Source organism: Mus caroli, unplaced genomic scaffold (assembly GCF_978045245.1).
Source record: "Mus caroli unplaced genomic scaffold, Mus_caroli_1 scaffold_10, whole genome shotgun sequence".
NCBI classification, from domain to species: domain Eukaryota; kingdom Metazoa; phylum Chordata; class Mammalia; order Rodentia; family Muridae; genus Mus; species Mus caroli.
The window spans coordinates 30,366,633-30,387,942 of NW_028227265.1; the positions used below are offsets into that span (position 1 = coordinate 30,366,633).

General features: G+C 36.6%; 1 protein-coding gene across 3 annotated transcripts in view; it reads left to right on the plus strand.

The window, feature by feature from the left end:
* Cdh8 (cadherin 8) overlaps positions 1–21,310 on the plus strand; it is a 395,795-nt gene that overhangs the window by 278,847 nt on the left and 95,638 nt on the right. The gene's annotated exons all lie outside the window — the stretch shown is intronic.

Sequence of the window (21,310 nt, forward strand, 5' to 3'; positions counted from 1 at the left end):
ATGTGCACCAGACAGGAAAGGCCTTAAGTATTAGCCTAAGCATTTCTTCTAGGTGCTGAGCCTGTTCAGCTCCTTGGCTGCCCTGCCCAGCCCAGCCCTAAGTGTGAATAGTTCTTGGCGTGTATAAATGACAAAGGAGTTTTTCCTCTCCTAAGGGCTTGATGTTAACACTAAATAGAATCTGATTTTGACTCCTAATGCAGCACATTGCTGTACACATTTACAGAATGTTTGCAGAATCTCTCCTGATATTTTTCATGCTAGTCATGACCTGAAGGGAATTTCTTTTATGAATATTATGTCAGGTATTTTTAACTTGATCATTGTCAGCTCTGAGGTGCAACTTTTTCTTCCCATGCTCCACCCCTGTGACCACTCTGGGGCTCCTGCAGCCTTAATCATGTTGTTAGAACTGTTGTGGTACAAGTTCCAAATAAAATTTATTAATAGGATCTAAAAAATAAAATAAGTCCATTAACAAAGTGTATTTTATGTTCTCCAAACATTTTTAAGTAAAAAGTAAGTGAAACATTTTATAGATTTGTATGAATAAATACCAAATCCTAAAAAAATAATTCATAATTAAAAATAGTTTTGTATTCTTGAATAATAACATAATTGCATCATTTTACACCTTCTCTTCATTCTCTTTTTCAAATGTATGGCCCATTTCTTCATTAATAAATATTCCAGATAAATATGTTTATATATATATATGTATATATATGTATATATATATGTATATATATGTGTATATATATATATATATATATATATATATATATTGCAGGCATTATGTAAGTGTTCATGATGTTACTCAAATTCATATTTTCCGGGCTGACCATTTGGTATTAAATAACCAGTGTGCTTGTCTCTGAAAAATCATGTTTCTAATGCATCTGAATGCCTATACTCACATTTCTGTACCCAGCATTCTTTAACTCCCTTGGTCCTTTGCATTGGGTTGAGCAAGATAGAGAACATTTGTGTGCCTTACCTGTCTCTTAAAAAGCCCTTTTTGATACTTATATGCCTTGCCATCACATATAGGAAGTTCTAACTTAAGGCTTTGCTCTCTAACCAGCCTGTGAGCAGGGAATGTCTCTCAAATTCACACAGTTTCTTATATCTTTACTCTGTAAATAGGCAATATTAATAATATCTTTCACTCCCAATGCAGAGGAATCCATGATGATCAATAAAGAAGTTGCTGAAAATAGGAAAAATAAAAGGAGTGAATGTTGACAGGAATGGCAGTGGAATCTATAAACTGAGCCAAAAATTAAATTTCAGACACCAGCACGGACCCTTATCAGAAATGAGGCAGAATGAGGTGACTTACGTGTAGGCAGATAGTTGGGTCTGTGTTCACCAATCTCCTCAGATATGAAGAAGCACTTTAACTAAACCTAGACACTTTTATTCACTCAAATTTTTAAAAAGTATGATTTTTTACAACCACCTGATGTGATCTCAATCTAGATGAATGGGAGGATACATGGGGACATATTTATAAAGAGATAACAATAAGTGATGATAGAAAAAAACAGAGCTTATTTCAGACATCATGGGTTGCCCAGGACATTATGTTAAATATGTCCCCAACCACAGAATTGCTACCTGAAGAAGGGAGTCTGTGTTCTCAGAACCTGGATTGACGATGTATCTCAGGGAAGTGACATGGGATAATCATATGTCAAAGAGTATCAACTGGTGTGTGTGTTTGTGTTTGTGTGAGTTTGTGTGTATATATTGAGGGGGGGTGTAGGTGGGTGATTGTCACAGCTCTCCATAGTAATATATGAAAATATATGTACTTGTGTGTGTTACCTAATCATTGTATAATCATATATTAAAATACATGCACTTATGTGTGTATGGCAGAGAGAGAGAGAGAGAGAGAGAGAGAGAGAGAGAGAGAGAGAGGAGAGTGATAGAACTCACTCACTGAATAACCCATATCTAATGCATCAGAATGCATGCATTCACATCTGTGTAGGGGAATGTGTGTGGGTAGTCTCCTAAAATCTAAATGCAAATGGTTCCCTCCCATAGAACTTTGGGATTTCTTTTACTTTTCTATATGAGATTTTTCTCTGAAGAATTTCTTTAAAGTATTTTCAAGGATTTGGAAAGTGATTTTACAAAAGGGGCTGATGACATGTGAATTCAAATGTACTATAAACATTTGGCAATAGGAAAATCTTGCAGATTCTGTAAATGCTCTAAAGATGCAAGTGTGGCAGAAAAAAATACAAGTGATATTGCTTGCATCTCCAATGTTAGGGACTACATATGAATACATGTCAGCATTTGTGAGGCTGGGAATAAAATGTTGATGTCATTTCTGTTCCTTGAGACAAAATGTCTATCATTTATCCTGATTAAAATCTGTGGCATGAACAGTCCATACATTATAAAAATAGGTTAAATAATATGAGAAAAAATCATATGAACTCACAATTTAGAAATAACTATGATTAGAAAACAATATACATATATTTTACAGTGTTGTTATGAAATTTTTAATTACTGATCATGTAACTTAAGTTTTCATTTCCTTTTGCCATGCAAGGAAAATTATAAGTACATTCAAAAGTGATATTGTAATATACATTGATAGTATAATTTATATAAATTTAATTTTACCTGAAATAAAAAATAATTTGTTATATTATTTCTACTGTTTTGAAATATTTAACTGTAAGGGGTAGTGTAGAACTGAACTATGTCACACCATAGATATATAAACTCATGTGCACATACATACATAGCTATATGTTGGCATATAATCAGTATATATATATATATATATATATATATATATACATATGCACAGGATTTTGAATGTGCTGGTTCATTTCATTCTCTTCTGGGTATTTAAAATATGCTAATCTTAGCTTCTAGTGAAATTATATGTAGTTTACAATTGTTACTCACATACTAACAATTGGCATTTTTTTTTGATCAATACTTTCTACTGTCTATAAGCCTGAATTTATCTTGAACATGTAATCTAGCTTTCACAAAGTTTTCTTAAGATGAGAATGGTTTCATTTGCCTCACATTATCATTATGTCATAACTTTGTAAATTAGATTATTTTCTATAAAATAAATACATGGATTAAAGGGGCATTCTTTATGTAATTTATTAAATAATCTGAATGCTCATCTATTCATCAGGTTTTTTGCCTATCAATCACATTTTAATTTTTATAAAGATTTATAAGCATTTATCAACTCTTATTTGTGAAAAAAGTTGCAAATTGCTTTTGAAAACTTAAAGATTTTTCTACAAAATATATGAATTAGAAATTAGAAAGAATGAAAATTATGTCCTTCCACCAAGGTCCAGAAATTTATCTTCCCTGTAATCAGTATAAATACTTTTTTCAGTGTCTTCATCTTGAATAAAGTTACATTTCACTGACTTAATTTTCATTAACTAAGTGTAAGTTAGAGGTAGGTAGAATACTATCATTGCCACACCTGGCAGAAGTTGAAATAAAAGCATCTACTTTCATGCCACCACAATCCCTATGCTGGTAATTTTCTTAAAAACTGTATATGTCATTGTATAAAGTGTCCTTAAAGTGCTCTACGAGCTAGCATAACATGGCATTGAGAGAATGAAGAAACTACACACACACACACACACACACACACACACACACACACAGAGAGAGAGAGAGAGAGACAGAGAGAGAGAGAGACAGAGAGAGAGAGAGACAGAGACAGAGAGACAGAGACAGAGTGATATACAGAGAGACATGGAGAAAAAGAGAGAGATAGAAAAAGGCAGAGAGAGAGAGGAGAGAGGAAAGACAAGAAGCCTCTGGGATCAGTAAGGTAAGGTCATCTAATGAAGAAGCTGCCTAACCCTGGAAACTCAGCATGTATATAATATATAGTTGTCCAGGAAGGTGGGGTCATAGAGCTAAACAAGGATGCAGTTATTCCATACATGTAAACATTGAGGCAGGATTATTATATAAGTGAACAAAATAACTGGTTTAACTAATATCAGAACTTGAAGTCTCTTACAGAGGAAGGTTATCAGACCATAAATATCCAGAGTGAACAGATAACGTAGGTATTTTCTGCACACACTGTCAGCATTCACACAGGAACCATCTGGCTGAGCCTCACCAGGAGAAGGCTTTGCTATTCCTGTGGTTCTGAAACATTGGTCCTTGGCCTGTGCCCTTGTTAAAAGCACACATTCATTAATTATTTAATCATTCCTTATAGTAAAAACCACAGTTTTGTCTTCACTAACAGGATTTAAATTATAATGTGTAACATATTATGACCTGATGCTTAATGATTCAACTCTACTTATATCATAAAATCTGTACTTATGTTGTCTTAAATATCACTTTTAGTGATAAGAAAAATTCTGTGTGTGACCAAATACTTAAGAACTCTACTTATGGTCCTCCATCTGCACCCCAGAGCAGAAGCTGATCCACAGCCCACTGTGCACAGGTCCCACCAGGAGAGATCTGTTCTCCCAAGAGTGTTTTCACTCCAGGACTCAGGGGTGAGATAACCACTTTCTCTCCAATAACTGTCTGGAGCTGTGCAGCGAGAGGGAGGAGGAGGCAGAGGTGGCAGCAGTGGCAGAGGAGTAGGAGGGGGAGGAGGAACTTATTGTCCTGACTCTAAGCACCCCTATGAGATTGAAAGCTCATTGAAGACAAATGTGAATATTTGTGTCTGTTTCCTTCCTTAATAATTGAAAGTTGCTTGGTATAACTCTAACCAGGCAAGTGAAATATCTGTATGGCAAAAACTTCAAGTCCCAATAAAAAAGAAATTCAAGAAGATCTGAGAAGGTAGAAAAATCTCCCATCCTCAGGGATAGGTAGGATAAACACAGTGAAATAGTCATGTTACCAAAATCACATGGGGTGCAAGAACAGTGGAGCAGCTGGGACAGGATCCTTCTGGTCTGCCTTCTTCACCTAGTGATTGGGCTGTTCCAGAGCCCTCTGTACACAAGTTCTGCCAGGAGAGAGCTGGTCTCCCAGTAGTGCTGACACAGGCTTACAGACCCACAGGAGGAACAAACCACAGCCAGAGACAGCAAGAACATCTAACACCAGAGATGACCAGATGGTGAAAGACAAACACAAGAATCTTAACAGCAGAAACAAAGACTACTTGGCATCATCAGAACCCAGTTCTCTCACCACAGCAAGTTCTGGATTCCCCAACACACCAGAAAAGCAACATGTAGATTGAAAATCATATATCAAAATGCTGATAGAGAATTTTAAGAAGGACATAAATAACTCCCTTAAAGAAATACAGGAGAAGGCAGTTAAACAGGTAGACACCTTTAAGAAGAAACACAAAAACCCCTTAAAGATTTACAGGAAAACACAACCAAACAGTTGAATTAATTGAACAAAACCATCCAGGATATAAAAAATGGAAGTAGAAACAATAAATAAATCACAAATGGAGACAGCTCTGAAAATAGAAAACCTAGGAAAGAGATCAGGAGCCATAGATACAAGCATCACCAAGAGAATGCAAGAAATAGAAGAGAGAATCTCTGGAGCAGAAAATATTATAGAAAACATTGACACAACAATAAAAGAAAATGCAAAAATCAAAAAGATTATAACTCAAAACAACCATGAAATCTAGGACACAATGAAAAGACCAAACCTAAGAATAATAGGTATAGAAGGGAGTGAAGATTCCCAACTTAAAGGGCCATCTTCAACAAAATTATAGAAGAAAACGTCCCTATCCTAAAGAATGACATACCCATGAATATACAAGAAGCTTATAGGATACCAAATAGATTGCATCAGAAAAGAAATTCATCCCATCACATAATAATCAAAACACCAAATGCACAAAAAAGAAAGAATATTAAAGGTAGAAGGGAAAAAGATCAAGTAACATATAAAGGCAGACCTATTAGAATTATACCAAACTTCTCACCAAAACTATGAAAGCCAGAAAATTCTTGACAGACATCATACAGATTCTAAGAAAACACAAATGCCAGCTGAGGCTACTATACCTAGCAAAACTCAATAACTATAGATGGATAAACCAAGATATTCCATGACAAAAACAAATTTACACATTATCTCTCCACAAATCCAGCCTTTCAAAGAATAATGAATGGAAAACTCTAACACAAGAAGGGAAACTACTCCCTAGAAAAAGCAAGAAACTAACCTTCTTTTAACAAATCAAAAAAAAAAAAAAAAAAGAGAGAGCACAAAAATGTTAATTGCACCTCTAACAAGAAAAATAACAGGAAGCAACATTTTCCTTAATATCTCTTAATATCAATGGACTAATTCCTCAATAAAAAGACAAAGACTAACAGACAAACACATAAACAGGACCCAACATTTCTCTGCATACAGGAAACCCACCTCAGTGAAAAAGACAGACATTACCTCAGAGTAAAAGGCTGGAAAACAATGTTCCAAGCAAATGGTCCCAAGAAACAAGATGGAGTAACAATTCTAATATTTAATAAAATCGACTTTAAATCTAAAGTTATCAAAAAAGTCAAGGAGGGACACTTCATACTCATCAAAGGTAAAATCTACCAAGATGAAGTCTCAATTCTGAATATTTGTATTCCAAATTATAGGGCACCCACATTCATAAAAGAAACTTTACTAAATCTCAAAGCACACGTTATACTGCACACAAGAATAGTGTGAGACTTCAATACTCCACTTTTGGCAATGCACAGGTCATGGAAAACCGAAACTAAATGCAGACACAGTGAAACTAACAGATGTTATGAAACAAATGGATTTAACATATATCTATAGAACAATTTATCCTAAAACAAAAGGATATACGTTCCTCTCAGAACCTCATGATACTTTCTCCAAAACTGACAGTATAATCAGTCACAAAACAGGCCTTGACAGATACAAGAAGATTAAAATAATCCCATGCATCCTATCAGATCACCATGGACTAAGGCTGATCTTCAATAACAACATAAATAACAGAAATCCCACATACACATGGAAGCTGAACAACATTCTACTCAATAACTTGATAAAGGAAGAAATAAAGAGAGAAATTAAAGACATTTTAGAGTGTAATGAAAATGAAGACACAACATACCCAAACTTTTGGGACAGCATGAAAGCAGTCCTAAGAGGAAAACTCATAGCTCTGAGTGCCTCCAAAAAGAAACTGGAGAAAGCATACACTAGCAGCCTGACAGCACACCTGAAAGTTCTAGAACAAAAAGAAGCAAATTCACCTAAGAGGAGTAGACATCAGGAAATAATCAAACTCAGGGCTGAAATAAAGCAAGCAAAAACAAAAAGAACTATACAAAGAATCAACCAAACCAGGGGCTGGTTCTTTGAGAAAAATCAACAAAATGAGTAAACCAAGCAAGACTAACCAGAGGGCACAGAGACAGTCTCCTAATTAACAAAATCAGAAATGAAAAGGGAGACATAACAACTGAAACCAAGCAAATCCATAAAATCATCAGATCCTTCTAAAAAAAAAAGCTATACTTAGCAAAACTTGAAAATTTCTATGAAATGAACAATTTTCTAGACAGATACCAGGTACCAAAGTTAAATCAGGATCAGATAAATGATCCAAACAGTCTCATATCCCCTAAGGAAATAGAAACAGTCATTAACAGTCTCCAAATAAAAACAAAAGCCCAGAACCAGATGGGTTCAGGGCAGAATTCTATCATACCTTCAAAGAAGACCTAATATCAATTTTCCTCCAACTATTCCACAAAATAGAAACAGAAGGTGCTTACCCAATTCAGTCTATAAAGCCACAATTACTCTGATACCTAAACCACACAAAGTCCCAACAAAGAAAGAGAACTTGAGACCAATTCCCCTTATATATATATATTGTTGAAAAAATGCTCAATAAAATTCTAGCAAACCAAATCCACTAACACATCAAAATGATTATCGATCATGATCATGTATGCTTCATCCCAGGGATGCAGGGATGGTTCAATATATGGAAATTCATCTATGTAATCCACTATATAAACAAACTCAAAGACAAATATATATAAGACAAATATATATATATATATATATATATATATATATATTTGATCATCTCATTAGATGCTGAGAAAGCATTTAACAAAATCCAATTCCCCTTCATAATAAAAGTCTTGGAAGTATCAGGAATTCAAGGCTTAAAAGCCCATAAGTAAACATATTAAAAGCAATATATACCTGTATCCAACATCAGGCTAAATAGAGAGAAACTTGAAGCAATCCCATTAAAATCAGGAACTGGAGAAGGCTGCCCACTCTCTCACTTCCTATTCAATATAGTACTTGAAGTCTTAGCCAGAGAAATTAGACAACAAAAGGAGATCAAAGGGATACAAATTGGAAAGAAGAAGTCAAAATATAGGATAGCACACTTAAGTGGCTTTAAAAAATTCCACCAGAGAACTGCTAAACCTGATAAACAACTGCAGTAAATAGCTGGATATAAAATTAACTCAAGCAAATCAGTGGCCTTCCTCTACACAAAGGATAAACAGGCTGAGAAAGAAATTAGGGAAACAAAACACTTTCAAAATAGTCACAAATAACATAAAATAACTTGGTATGACTCTAAGCAAGTGAAAGATCTGTATGATAAGAACTTTAAGTCTATGAAGAAAGAAATCAAAGATGATCACAGAAGATAGAAATATCTCCCAGGCTCATGGATTGGAAGGATTAATATAATAAAAATGGTCTTGCTGAAAGCAATCTACAGATTCAGTGCAATCCCCATCAAAATCCAAGTCAATTCTTCACAGAGTTAGAAAGAGCAATTTGCGAATTCATCTGGAATAACAACAAACCTAGGACAGTGAAAACTATTCTCAACAATAAAATAACCTCTGGTGGAATCTCCATCCCTGACCTCAAGCTGTACTACAGAGCAATTGTGATAAAAACTGCATAGTATTGGTATAGTGACAGGCCGGTAGATCAATGGAATAGAATTGAAGACCTAGAAATGAACCCACATACCTATGATCACTTGATCTTTTACAAAGGAGCTAAAACCATCCAGTGGGGAAAAAAGATAGCGTTTTCAACAAATGATATTGTCTCAACTGGTAGTTAGCATGTAGAAGGATGCAAATCGATCCTTTCTTATCTCCTTGTACAAAGCTCAAGTCTGAGTGGATCAAGGACCTCCACATAAAACTAGATACACTGAAACTAACAGAAGAGAAAGTGGGGAAGAGCCTTGAGCACATGGTCACACAAAATTTCCTGACCAGAACACCAAAGCTTATGCTCTAAGATTAAGAATCGGGACCTCATATAATTGCAAAGGTTCTGTAAGGCAAAGGACACTGTCAGTAGGACAAAATGGCAACCAACAGATCAGGAAAGATCTTACCAATCCTACATCCAATAGAGGGCTAATATCCAATATATACAAAGAACTCAAGAAGGTAGACTCCAGAGAACCAAATAACCCTATTAAGAAATGGGGTACATGGCTACCCAAAGAATTCTCAACTGACAAATACTGAATGGCTGAGAAGCACCTAAAGAAATGTTCAACATCCTTAGTCATCAGGGAAATGCAAATCAAAACAACCCTGAGTTTCCAACTCATACCAGTCAAAATGGCTAAGATCAAAAAATTCAGGTGACCGCAGAAGCTGGCAAGGATGTGGAAAAAGAGGAATCCTCCTCCATTGCCTGTGGGACTGCAAGCTGGTACAAGTACTCTGGAAATCAGTCTGGCGGTTCCTCAGAAAATTGGACATAGTACTACCAGAGGATACCGCAACACCTCTCCTGGGCATATATCTAGAAGATGTCCCAACCAGTAAGAAGGACACATGCTCCACTATGTTCATTCAGCCTTATTTATAATAGCCAGGAGCTGGAAGGAACCCATATTTCCCTCAAAAGAGGAATGGATACAGAAAATATGGTACATTTACACAATGGAGTACTACTCAGCTATTAAAAGCAATGACTTCATGAAATTCCTAGGCAAATGGATAGAACTAGAAAATATTATGCTGAGTGAGGTAACTCTATCTCAAAAGAGCACACATGGTATTCACTCACTGATAAGTGGATCTTAGCCCAGAAGCTTAGAATTCCCAAGATACAATTTACAAACTACATGAAACTCAAGAAGGAAGATCAAAGTATGGGTACTTTGATCCTTTTTAGAAAAGGGAACAAAATATTCATGGAAGGAGTTACAGAGACAAATTGTGGAGCAGAGACTGAAGGAATGACCATCCAGATACTGCCCTACCTGGGGATCTATCCCATATACAATTACCAAACCCAGACACTTTTGTGGATGCCAACAAGTGCTTGCTGACAGAAGCCTGTTGTAGCTGTCTCCTGAGAGTCTCCACCAGTGCCTGACAAATAGAGAGGTGGATGCTCACAGCCTGCTATTGGATTGAGCATAGGGTCCCCAATTAAGGAGCTAGAGAAAATACCCAAGGAGCTGAAGGGGTTTACAGCCCCATAGGAGGACTAACAATACAAACTACTCCACAGTAACCCAGAACTCCCAGGGACTAAACCACCAATCAAAGAGTACACATGGAGGAACTCATGGCTCTAGCTGCATATGTAGCAGAGGATGGCATTATTGTTCATCAATGAAAGCATCGGCCCTTGGTCCTGTGATGGCTCTATTCCCCAGTGTAGGGGAATGCCAGGGTCAGGAAGCAGGATTGGGTGGGTTGGTGAGCATGGTGAGGGGGTGGTGGTGGAGGGGATGGGGGGGGTTGGAGAGGAAACCAGGAAAGGTGATAACATTTGAAATGTAAATAAAGATAATATCTAATATAAAAAGAAACTCTATGAATAAATAGCTTAATGGGGAAATATTTACTAGAATACCTAACATTCATTGAAAATACCAATCATAAATATATATCATGTATTCATTTTATTTTAAACTTTGGGGATTTAGCTCAGTGGTAGAGGGCAAGGCCCTGGGTTCGGTCCTCAGCTCTGGGGAAAAAAAGGAAAAAAAAAAAAGGAATTATTTACCAACCTAAACTTTGTTGGATCTGTTCTGCCTGATTTCTGGTTTCTCATGCAAGATTCATGGGCAGGCCTTACAAGTCCTTCCCTCTTCACATTTCCACATTAAGCTTGGTTTTCATTGGTTGTGGGTTGGTTGTTGGTTTTTTGTTTTGTTTTGTTTTCCATCTCTAAACATGGCCTGTTACATATTTGCCTTCCAAAATATTGCTTTTTCTTTGATGTCCAAATAAAGTTACAACTCCTTTGGGAACAGTCTAAATCATGACAGTCACAGGAAATTGAGAAGTCCAAGTGTGAAATAATTAACTATTAGAATTGTCTTCCATATTCTTTCCAGACTAAAGTCACTGAGAGCATAGACCATGTACAATACTATTTAAAACCCCTTGATTTCCAACATGCAATCTGTAATATTGTATGATATATTACTAGAAATGTATTAACAAATGCTTGGAATTCAAAAACTTCTACTCCTGATGATAGAGGTTGTTTTCCAATATCTGTGGCTTGTACCATCTTGTGTACCCTCTTGCCCAATAATTCCTGAGTCTTGGTAAGGGGCATATAATGTACATAATGCATTTACGGCTGAGCCCACTGTAGTCCCTGATATTCTGCAACTTACACAGGTTGAGAACTGGGTTACTCACTAACTACAGAAAGAGCAGCTTCTTTGATGAGGTTCAAGAGATACACTGAGTATAATCATAAGCTAGTAGAAGCCAGTTTAATTCTGTGTCCCCTTGGCAGAATATTAGTAATAGGTTCTCCCTTTAAGACTATGGGTAGTTTGATCACAAATATTTGACCTTGACCTCTGCAAGGCAGAGGTCCCATCTTGTGGAACAGACTTTAAATCCAATCAAACAATATTGGGTTATTCCTATAACATTTGTGTCACAATTGCACCAGTGGGCACATCTTACCAGGCAAGTTGTCATTATGACTTGCAGGATTCACAGATGTATTAAGTTAATCATTATTTTCTCTAACAATGGCATTTGTATCTTCCTGCAGCATCATGCAAATGAGACAGTATGTATGAAATGTCCATGCCAATATCACTTTTATTTCTCCATAAACAATAACATACGTATTCATTGCCTTCTGTCTTTTAGAGATAGTTTGTACATTTCTGTTAAGGAAATGGTTTTAAAGTGTCTAATGTTTATTTTACCTAATTAAAAAAATCTACTCTCCTCTGTGTTTAATATAGACACTCAAAAATATTTGTGACAAATTAGGGTATATTCCTTGTAGAAACTTTTAGAAAAAAACCTTCCTTCTGATGTAGAATGATTTTACAATTCAAACTTTGTTATGGCAAGCAACCGCAAGAGATTTGAATGTAAGTAAGAATTGTATATATTTTAATTCTGATGCCACTATTTTATGAGTATGTATTAATTGTCTGACTCTAGAAAAGTAACATACTTTCTCTTCACATTTGTTTTCTTATCTATAATTTGGACACATATATAGTAACCACAAACAGCACATCCATCATTATTATCCTCCTCTTTTGTTTAATTCCTTGGCATGCCTTTTCTCTTGCTCTGAAACTATACTCATTGTTATTCAGATGATGAAATGATTTGTTTAATTGCCTTAATATATTAGGCAATTAATCTTTTTAGTGTTGAACAAATTCCAACAGTTTCCTGAGAAGAAATTTTAATGAAGGTTTATGTGAAAGAAATTAAAAGCTATGGGATTTTTCTTCTATTCTCATATAGTTCTGAAAAAAAAGTACCTGCATAGGCAATATTTGAAATTATAAAATTCTAAGCTGCATTCAGGCAGTTAATTAGAGGTTAATATGAATATCAGGGATGAGAAATCATGCAGTGAACTCACTGGCTGGATTCAGTTTGAGGGTTTTATAATTGGTAGTGAATTGTGGGGAGTCACATCTCTACCAATCAGAGATGTACAAAAAAGTTAGTTAGAGGAAAATCGTAGAAAGACATATAGTAAATAATAGCCAAACTACTTATAGGAGAAAGAGAGTATAGCTAATTATATGACCTGGATTTGCAATGTAGTAAATAATTGTGATGGAATTCCACTGGTTTTTGTTTTAAGAAATCAACCCTTAGATATGGCTAAAAAAAATTCCAGTTTATTTTTGCTAAAACATTAATATTAAAAAGCAATATTAATAAAAATTTAAAAGAATATTTACTTTGCTGTGACAAAATGTCAGGGACCAAAATTACTACTGTGGAGGGTTATTCCTTTTTCCCTTAAGAAGACATGCTAGAAAATGATTCCTTGAATAGATGCAGGTTGGTTATTAAATTTTATAATTGTTTTCTGCTCTAAAAATACTAAATTTGTTTTTAACAATGTCCACATGACACATTTTAAGTATCTTGGAATAATTGCTAAAGAAATGTATATTTATAGAATGGGACATCAATATATAGGCATCTTGGAAGAAAGAGCGTAAGTAAAGAAGAAACTCATTACAGAATAAAACAAGGGACAGTGAGAAATTATAATTTCTGAAAGTTGCCTGATACCTCAGGACATTAGTTGGCACCATTATCTTAAATAAAGTTGCTCTTATGGAAGCCAGTCTTCTCTTTACTGAATTACCCTATACTTCAATATCATAGTCCCTTAAATATAAGTACAATAGCTTGAATCAGAGTATTTGAGAAGTTTCTACTTTTCATTGTGTCATGTATAATGGTGGGTATGAAATAAATATATCATAAATTAACAGAATTTAGTAAAGATATCTTTCAAGCAATATCATTCCCATGAGAGAATAATTATGTTAAATTCTCCATAGAACTCTTATACAAGCATTACTGATGAGAATGTGGTCAGTGAGCAAATCACAGTATCAAATACAAACTACTAACAAAAACTTTCTGATATAAGCTTATTACTAATAAGTGAAGGTTTCAGTTGGCATGTAGGATCATAGCATCACTTTGTTCAGAGGAAGATTTAAACATAGAATTTTACCTTTCATTCTTACTTTATATGCTCATGTATTAGGAGTAACAAATCACTTTCCATTTTTTGCTTTGATGTACATTTCTAAATTAATGTGTTTATTGGATCAATACAGAGATACCAAGTCCTCCATAAATTCAGAAAGAGAGTGAAAGTTTGGCAGTTTTGGGGGGGGGATTGACTAATATTGGGTATTATTTTGTAAATAATACAGAAGAGACTGATGATTGTCTATGTTCTTGTCATCGCCACAATGTGTGGAAACGAACTGGTTGTGATGTGTGCCTTCATCCTTTCTGTTGGCACCATTACAAACTTGAAGGATAGGTAATGTCTTAGTCAGGGTTTCTATTTCTGTACAAATAACGTGACCAAGAAGCAAGTTGGGGAGGAAAGGATTCATTCAGCTTACACTTCCCACATTGCTGTTCATCACCAAAAGAAAGTCAGGACTGGAAATCACACAGGACAGGAAGCAGGTGCTGATGCAGACACCATGGAGGGGTTAGTGGCTTGCTTGCCCTGGCTTGCTCATCTTGCTTTTTCATAGAATCCAGGACTATCAACCCCGGCATGGCACGACCCACATTGGGATGGACCCTCCCTCCTTAATCACTAATTGAGAAAATGCCTTACAGCTGGATCTCCTGGAGGCACTTCCTCAAGGAAGGCTCCATTCTGTGATAACTCTAGCTTGTATCAAGTTGACACAGAAAACCATTCAGTACATTTGACCTGTTGTCAACTTGACACACATACACATCACTATTAACCCTCAACCCTTCTTTTCTTTTTTTTTAATTTTTTATTAGATATTTTCTTCATTTACATTTCAAATGCTATCACAAAAGCCCTCCCACCCTGTTCCCCTATCCACTCACTCCCACTTCTTGGCCCTGGTGTTCCCCTATACTGGGGCATATAAAGTTTGCAAGATCAAGGGGCCTCTCTCCCAAATGATGGCTGACTAGGCCATCTTCTGCTACATATGCAGCTAGAGACATGAGCTCTGGGGGTACTGATTAGTGCATATTGTTGTTCTATCTATAGGATTGCAGACCCATGCAATCCTTGGGTACTTTCTAGGGCTCCTCCATTAGGGGCCCCATGTGTTCCATCCTATAGATGACTGTGAGCATCCACTTCTGTTTTGGCCAGGCACTGGCATAGCCCCACAAGAGACAGCTATATCAGGGTCCTTTCAGCAAAATCTTGCTGGCATATGCAATAGTGTCTGCATTTGGTGACTGATTATGGGATGGATCCCCGGGTGGGGCAGTCTACCCATGGAAGGAGTTACAGAGACAAAGTTCAGAGCTAACCCTTACTTTCTTACTCATCCTCAGAATCTAAGTCTTTCAAAGGCCTACAGTCTTTACAGATTCTTACATAATAAAATTTCAACCCCTTTAAAATATCCAATCTCTTTTAAAGTTCCCAGTCTTTTTACAGTTCAAAGTCTCTTAACTGAGGGTTCGACTAAAATACTTTGTTACTTCAACAAGGATAAAAATCAGGGAACCGTAACAATCAAAATCAAACTCTAACTGTACAATATCTGGAATCCACTCACAATCTTCTGGGCTCCTCAAAGGGCTGATGTCACTTCTCTAGATCTGCCCTCTGTAGCATGCTAAGCTCAGGTTGATACACTACACTTCTGCTGCTATTCTTGGTGATTATTCCATGGTACTGGCGTCTACAATATACTGGAGTCTTCTGCTGCAACTAGCCTTCACTAATAGCCTCTCATAGGTTCTTTTCATGGTGTCAGGCCTCAAAATATTTGCATGAAACCTTCAGTACTTGGCCATCAGCTGCAACTGAGGCTGTACCTTCACCAATGGCCTTTCATAGACTTGCAGAGTACCTAGCCTCACTGGCTTTTCCTGCCTTCAAAACCAGTACCACCTGGGTAACTCTTACACATTACCAAGTCCAACCTAAGCATAAGATACAACCTTGGCTATCTCTGGTACACAGAGGCTGTGCTCTCAGGAAACAGTTTCCATAAGATTTCACCTCAGTGATACTGGTCTCTTCTTAATCACCACTAATCTCTTATCTCTGGGTAACCAGCATCAGTAGTCTCAGTAATGCAAAGGTTTAGTTCAGTAGCTCTGGTATCTTGTTAATCACAATTGACTCATCACCCCAGCTAACCAAAACCACAGGATCTTGACAATCAAAATAACAACAGTCCTAATAAGAGTCTTTAGTCTTCCCTCTGAAATTTCACAAACCAGGCCTCCATCTTCTGCACTGTTTTCAACATTGTCTCCCAAGACCCTAAAGAACATCCCATAGAGCTCTTAACATTTCAATGGCTCTTCTAGCTCAAAGTTCCAAAGTCCTTCCACAGTCCTCCCCAAAACATGGTCAGGTTGTCACAGGAATACCCCACTATGCTGGTACCAATTTGTCTTATTCAGGGTTTCTATTCCTGAACAAACATAACCAAGAAGCAAGTTGGAGAGGAAAGGGTTCATTCAGCTTACATTTCCACATTGCTGTTCATCAGCAAAGGAAGTTAGGTCTGGAACTCACACAGGGAAGGAAGCAGGTGCTGATGCAGGGGCCACGGAGGTTGATACTTACAGGCTTGCTTGCCCTGGCTTGCTCATCTTGCTTTTTTATAGAATCCAGGACTACCAGCCTATGGATGGCACCACCCACAATGGGCTGGGCCCTTCCTCCTTGATCACTAATTGAGAAAATGCCTTACAGCTGGATCTCCAGGGGGCATTTTTTCAATGAAGGCTCCTTTCTCTTAGTCAACTCCATCTTGTATCAAGTTGATAGGCAAAACCAGCCTGTACTGGTATCCTGTTTCAAGGTCAGTTTAGTCAATTTTCTTCAATCAGCTAGGTAAGGAATGTACAGCTAACATCTATATTTTAGATACAACTAAAATGCCATGAAAATAAACACAAACATTCTAAACAAAAGATTATCATCATCTGTAGACATTTTTATTGTCATTGCAAGTATATTAAAAAGTATATATATTACTTATAGCTTTGTATATTTTACTCAATATTTCTTTTTAAATTGTGTGACAAAGATACACAGTATTCTACTTTGATTTCTTTTTAATGTACATAAACAGATGGCTTGGAGGAAGAACTGCTGTACAAAGATATCTGCATCTTTATCTATGTTTACATTTAGTTATATTCAATCCATTTGATACAACCATCTGTTAATAAATCAACAGTATCCATTTTGCTCCGCACATGTTGCTGAGGTAGTGGCTTGCACTACAGTTATCTCAGCCACCTCTGCTAATCATTTATTTTGAATTATGTGTGTTTATTTAAATCAACGTGTTGTATATATCTTGTTCTACTGGTTCAGGAATATAGAATTCACTGTAGTTCAAGCAGGGAAAAGGGAAGGGCAGTCTCAAGAGATAGGTCTGGCCTTATAGAGCATTAACTAAATATATCATAGCTGTAATGATGACCCCTGGACTCTGAGAGGCACTTCTTACAGTGCTCTTTAAATTCACTGAGCAGTAGAGTTATTTTATAGCAGTCTTTTGCCAGTTTATCCACAAGGACAGGACAATGTACAGTTTCATTTTCTTAAGAAAATTATGAACTTATTATCCACGAAAGTTAAAAGGATAGGTTATGATTTTTTCTTATAACTATGATGGTGTCTTATGTCCAATAAGCTCTCTGGCTGTTATCAAATCTAAAGTTAGAAGACAAAGGCACTAGTAAGCAACTAATATTTAAGGAATGAAAAAACAGAGATAGGAAAACACATTGAAATGAGCCCTAAATTTAGCACTGTTTATTCCCTTCAGAATGTCATGTATTAGATGTAAATTAGATGTAGAATTAACATACATAATAACAATGACACGGGGAAAAGAGGGGTGTAACAAATTGTCATAAACAATTAATGCTTCGCCAACATTCTTGCAATGCACATATTGTTTGAAGTCTTATAAAATATGCTCTACAAGAGATATATCTATCATCTATCAGTCTGTCTATCAGCAATCTATAGATTTATCGACATTATATTTAGCATTTTCCTAGAATAATATTAATACACTTATTTCAAAATCATAATGAACAAATGAAATAATTAAAACATTTGATCAGAAGGAGAATTGATACAAGATGTTTTATGACCGCTCCTTGAAAGAAAGGACAAAAGTGTTCATTCTTCATAGAAAACTGAGATTAACCAAAAACAACACAAAACTAACAAACAAACAAACAAACAAAGGGCTGACTAAACAAGTGAATTTATTGAGATCACCTCTGGAAGAATGGATGAGGGTATGCTGATAGGAACGTGGATGGCTTAAAGGCAACATCATAACTAAAAAGCCCACCAGAGGATGAATGTTGACTTTTTTTTTGATTACGTATTTTCCTCAATTACATTTCCAATGCTATCCCAAAAGTCCCCCATACCCTCCCCCCCACTCCCCTACCCACCCATTCCCACTTTTTGACCCTGGCATTCCCCTGTACTGGGGCATATAAAGTTTGCATGTCCAATGGGCCTCTCTTTCCAGTGATGGCCAACTAGGCCATCTTTTGATACATATGCAGCTAGAGTCAAGAGCTCAGGGGTACTGGTTAGTTCATAATGTTGTTGCACCTACAGGGTTGCAGATCTCTTTAGCTCCTTGGATACTTTTTCTAGCTCCTCCATTGGGGGCCCTGTGATCCATCCAATAGCTGACTGTGATCATCCACTTGCTAGTGTATGCAATGGTGTCATCGTTTGGAGGCTAATTATGGGATGGATCCCTGGATATGTTCATAGCAGCCTTATTTATAATAGTCAGAAGCTGGAAAGAACCCAGATGCCCCTCAACAGAGAAATGGATAAAAAAAAATGTGGTACATTTACACAATGGAGTACTACTCAGCTATTAAAAAGAATTAATTTATGAAATTCCTAGGCAAATGGTTGGACATGGAGGGCATCATCCTAAGTGAGGTAACACAATCACAAAAGAACTCAAATGACATGTACTCACTGATAAGTAGATTTTAGCCCAGAAACTTAGTATACCAGTGATATAAGAGACAATTTGTAAAACACATGAAACTGAAAAAGAACAAAGACCAATGTGTGGACACTTTGCCCCCTCTTAGAATTGGAAACAATCACCCATGGAAGGAGTTACAGAAACAAAGTTTGGAGCTGAGACAAAAGAATGTTGACTCTTAAGGTTACTTCACTGAAACTCCCTGAATGACTGACAGGCAGCAGCTGAATTGAGGGAATCTCTTTAGCAAGTGTTACTGCTTGTGCAACCTTGAGGAAGATCCTGGGATGTTTAGAATGCACAGAGCTTCCTAAGTCTGACTCACTTCCCTGATTTCACTGTACTGCCTCCTCTTTCCAGGAAGGGAATGTTCCAATGTGGAGGAAACAGCTGTACAACCATGGGGTTATTATGAAAAACCTGAAGGGAAAGGTCTTAGAAATTTGAAGTACAATGTGAAATTCAAACATCTCTACCCTGAAGTCATGTAAAACCATCACATTGCTATAAATAGACCGCTATAAATTCGTCTACTAGACCAATTATCAGGGAAGATTTTATAAAGAAGGCAATATGTAAGGCTCATTTCTATTCATACATGGATGTTAAAGAACAAGTACACATAAAGGTTAAAAGGAATACAAGACGTTTACCAATTCAGACAAACAAGCAAACAAACAAAAAGTCAATAGTCAACTGAGGAGAAATATTACTATAATTCAAGGAAAAGTTTCATAACAACAAATGCCAAAACTCACTGAGACAGATCAATGCTGTAGATATTGTATTTACCTAACATGGATTTTTCCCATGCGCACAATTAAGTATTATTAGAAACAAAGTGATCAATAAGAAAATAAATTTTGCCAGGCAGTGGTGGCACACGCCTTTAATCCCAGCATTTGGGAGGCAGAGGCAGGGAGATTTCTGAGTCCAATGCCAGCCTGATCTACAGAGTGAGTTCCAGGAGAGCCAAGGTTACACAGAGAAATCATGTCTCAGAAAAAAAGAAAGAAAGAAAGAAAGAAAGAAAGAAAGAAAGAAAGAAAGAAAGAAGAAAGAAAGAAAGAAAGAAAGAAAGAAAGAAAGAAAGAAAGAAAGAAGGAAAGAAAGAAAGAAAGAAAGAAAGAAAGGAAGAAAGAAAGAAAGAAAGAAAGAAAGAAAGAAGAAAAATCAGTTTAGACAAACCTAGTAACTTCTGAAAGATTATTTATATATATATATATATATATATATATATATATATATATATACACACACACACACACTAAGGTAGAGAACATCAGAACATCATAGTTACCATATTTACTCAGTTAAATGTACAAAATATCGCACTAAAATATGGAAAGGACAACTCTCTCTCTCTCTCTCTCTCTCTCTCTCTCTCTCTCTCTCTGTGTGTGTGTGTGTGTATGTATGTGTGTAGTGGATTATTTTATCTTTATTAAATTATTTTATTTATTTACATTCCAAGTGTTGTTCCCACCCCAGTCTCACCTCCTTGAGTCCTTCATCCTATCCCCTGCTCACCTACTTCTGAAAGGGTGCTCCTCCACCTGTCTACCCACTCCCACCTCACCCCCACCTGAATCACTCTTCCCTGAGACATCAAGTTTCTACAGAGTTAAGCACATCCTCTCCCACTGAGTCTATACACATGTGCCCAGGAAACAAACCAGCCAGTGTATGCTTCTTGGTTTTTGGTTTACTCTATGGGAGCTCTGACAGGTCCAGGTTAGTCGACACTGTTTATCTTCCTATGGAGTTAAAATTCCCTTCAGCTCCTTTAGTCGTTCCTCTAACTCTTCCTTATTGGTCTCCGACCTCAATCCAATGGTTGACTATAAGTATCTGCAATTGTCTCAATTAGTTGCTGGTAGAAATTCTCAGAGGACAGCCATGCCAGGCTCCTGTCTGCACATAAACTATGGTTTCAGCAATAGTGTCAGAATTTGGTGTGCATGCATGGAATGTATACCAAATTGGACTGGTCAGTGAGTGGCTTTTCTTTCTGTCTTTGCTCTAATTTTGTCCCTGTATTTCCTTTGCACTCGAACACTTCTAGGTTAAAATTTTGAAGATGGGTGAGTGGCTCCCTGCCTCTATTGGAATATATGTCTACCCACTGGTGGTAGTCTCTTCCAGTTCCTTCTGCACATTGTGTGCATTTTGGCTAATGTCAACCCCACTGAGTCCTGGTAGCCTCTCATATACCAGGTCTTTGAGACTCTTTAGAGGTCTCCTCTGTCCCCTAACCCCCACTGCTGCATATTT